Genomic DNA, 3959 nt, shown 5'->3' with positions numbered 1-3959 from the left:
AAACATCCCAGTCTATTTGTAACGGTACATCTGGTGGTGTTGCCTCCTACACAGACAATCATGTTTCTGGACATGATGGCTATTATTACACTGTCCAGCACAATGACAATGGCAGTGCTGTAAACACGCACACGGGCACACACACAGGTGCTGAGTCACACACACACACACACACACACACACACACACACACACACACACACACACACACACACACACACACACACACACACACACACACACACACACACACACACACACACACACACACACACACACACACACACACACACAAGCACAATTCAAACATGACTTGAAAGACGGAAAAGTCCATGTGGTTTGTTTTCTGTAGTGCTTCAATTCTCTCTCCAACAATGTATTATCTCAGGTCTTTGTCTCAAAAACATGCACACACACCACACACAAACACACACCCACACACACACATCAACACTCACAAACACACACAAATGCACACAGAAGCACACACACACACACACACACACACACACACACACACACACACACACACACACACACACACACACACACACACACACACACACACACACACACACATGTATTTCTGCACACTTAAAGACAGTTACAGATAAGCGATCATCAACACGATCCTTCAAGATACAAAGAAAACATAAACACATTGAACTCTGGGAAATAGAGATGGAGGTTAATGGGTAGACACACACACACTCATGCGCGCACATACACAACATTAACAACACACACACGAAAACACCCGTCCATGATCTCCCCCCCCCCCCCCCCCCCCGGCCAAACGGTGATCTTGTCATTACACAAGTAGTATCCTCATGCCACATCCTCTAACAGGACCCTGGGCGTGCTGTGAGCCGTAGGCATCACCGCAGGCACGCAGGGCACACTCACATTCCTCGGTGGAACAATAACACGCGTCAGGATGTTAGTCTTGGTCCAGGAATGTTATCAGCCAAGGGGCAGAGAGGGGAAGCGTGGGATGATTGGTTGAATCAGCATTTCACATGGAGGATGAGGAAAATGAGGACAAAATAAGTGACCTGCAATGAGCTGCGGAAACTCTGCTCTGATGATGTTGTAGGCGTATCGATCCCAGGAAAGGACATCAGAAACAGATCGCCACATGGATAGCTCCAAATCATGCGAAGGCTGAGCTCCACAAAGTCTTGATCGTGCCGTTGAGGTGAGGAAGTCCATTTTTAGGTGGTCCTCTTTTGTGGCCCAGACAGAAAGAGAAACCAGTAAACCACCAGAGTCTGGGAACAGAGAAGTGCTTTGTTTCAAGCTCACCCAAGCACCACCTGTTGTTCATCATAAGGCTCCAACATGAATGTTAGAGTAACGTATGAGAAACTATAGACCAACCGATCTTTGTCAACCACACTCCACAGAACATATTGAAACATGCCTGGCTGGCATTTGGTTTATTAAACCTCAATCTGTTAACAATGGGCTCCTGTCACCAACGTCAATGAAGAACACATTGTGCTCATTGTGTTCAAGTCAAGTTTATGTTCTGTAGGCTTAGTTAACTTCAAGCCTCGAAAGGATTCACAAGCCCACTTTAAGATCCACATTCTAGGCTTTCCTAAACCCTAGAGCAGGCAAAAAAAAACACCTTCCCAAAACTCCAATGAGAGTAGGGCCAAACACTAAGGAATATGTTTTGGTCTGTAGAATATTTCAAACACGCTTTGCATATAAAATACACAGCATCAGTGTTGGAAGATGTGCTCTTCAATATCAACAGCAATTAACAATCTAACAGGATTGTATTCTAACAGGATCTACAATCTAACAGGATTTAATTAACAGTTAAAGCCAGAAACTGGCTTTAATCCTTATCGATTATTTCAGACTTGACAAAACTGTTCACTTATAGTGAAACGTCCATTTCAGTTGTCCAAATAAGGCCTTAGACTAGACTACCAGTCCACAGAAATGGACTTTCATAGCAGTGCGGTCACACTCATAACTCAGCCTCACAGACTGTGGAACAGAACACAATGGGCAATCACACAACCCTATAGCCCCGTAAAACCACTGTGTGTCCTGTCACTGCGCGTCCTGTCACATGCCGCGACCTTTCACCTCATCGCGCGCGCGTGTGCTACATTCTGACCTCGACCGCCAGTTGACACTCAGAGTGTTGTACTGTTTCCGTGCGTGGTTTATTTACATTCCTGGCTAAAGACGAGAGACACAAACACAAAAGCACACCTTGAGAGTGTACTGTCATTGTTCCCCAAGGACCTGTGTCACAGATTTCGCTAGCATGTGTCACCACAGCCTCCCACTACATCCCTGTCCCTCTTCCTGCATAGCCGGAATGTTTCGGTCTGCCTATCTGCTCCATGTACCAGACCACCACGTGAGTCATGAAGTGTGAAACTCATGCTGCGCTGAATGTGCGCCCGACACACAAACACACAAGCACACGAGCGCATGGGTTTGTGTGTTACAAACGGCCCCCGCATATGAAACACACTGTAACAGCGGGAGTCTTGAGAGGGGAGCAACAATGGTTACACCCCCTGTGCTAATTATTATGGGGACTCACCAGGGCACCGTCATGGAGCCCGGGTTGATTTAACCATTCAAATGTCAAGCTGCTCTTTTAGCATTGTGACACATACTGAGCTGTTATCGGAGGCTAGAAATAGCTGAGGCGCTTTAAGGTTAAGTTTGTAATGTGTGGCGTCAACCACAAATGTAGACGTAGAAAATGATATCATAGAAATACGTTATGTAGAAATTGCATCAGTGTTTTTGGCTTGATAAGTCGTAGGTTCTATAGTTCTTCATAAAGACCTATTTATCATCTTTACTTTGTAATATTTTGAATGAGCTATAAAGTAAAAAGTAGATATGGAAAAAACACATTAAGTGAAGCATAACTTGGAAGCAATATAAATCTTTATGTTATTTAGTGTCAGTAGGCCAAAACATGCACCTCCTGCACCTCCTCTCAAGTATTACAACTTATCAGTAAAAAATAAAGCTATCGTACTAACATATAAGAACATTATAATACCAAAGCAGCTACGATCGTAAAGATGCTGACGCAGAGAGATGCTGATGCTATGCTATGCATCAGGTAATGCTGGTTTGCTCCCTTCACCGACACTACACTCCTACACATTCTTATAGGGATGCCTCATATCGGCCCAACCGGATGGGCCACTTCTAGGGTGTTGTCTCCAGCAGTAGGAAGCTGTTCTAGTGATGATCCTGAACAGGAAGAAGCTGTTTTGGTACTGATCCTGTAACAGGAAGAAGCTGTTCTAGTACTGATCCTGAGCAGAATGAAGCTGTTCTAGTACTGATCCTGAACAGGATGAAGCTGTTCTAGTACTGATCCTGAGCAGAATGAAGCTGTTCTAGTACTGATCCTGAACAGGATGAAGCTGTTCTAGTCCTGATCCTGAAACAGGAAGAAGCGGTTCTAGTGCTGATCCTGAACAGAAAGAGGCTGTTCTAGTACTGATCCTGAACAGGAAGAAGCGGTTCTAGTGCTGATCCTTAAAAGGAAGAAGCTGTTCTAGGGCTGATCCTGAACAGGAAGAAGCTGTTCTAGTGCTGATCCTGAACAGGAATAATCTATTCTGGAGCCGATCCTGAACAGGAAGCAGCTGTTCTAGTGCTGATCCTGAAACAGGAATAAACTGTTCTAGAACCGATCTTGAACAGGAAGAAGCTGTTCTAGAGCCGATCTTGAACAGGAAGAAGCTGTTCTAGAGCCGATCTTGAACAGGAAGAAGCTGTTCTAGTGCTGATCCTGAACAGGAGGAAACTGTTCTAGTAATGATCCTGAGCAGGATAAAGCTGTTCTAGGGCTAATCCTGAACAGGAAGAGGCTGTTCTAGTGCTGATCCTGAACAGGAAGCAGCTGTAGTGCTGATCCTGAACAGGAGGAATCACCAGCAAAAACACATGGAATGGAA

The sequence above is a fragment of the Gadus macrocephalus genome, chromosome 2 (assembly GCF_031168955.1).
Source record: "Gadus macrocephalus chromosome 2, ASM3116895v1".
In the NCBI taxonomy this organism is placed as follows: domain Eukaryota; kingdom Metazoa; phylum Chordata; class Actinopteri; order Gadiformes; family Gadidae; genus Gadus; species Gadus macrocephalus.
The sequence above is the reverse complement of the archived record's forward strand: the minus strand, read 5'-3'. Positions refer to the sequence as shown.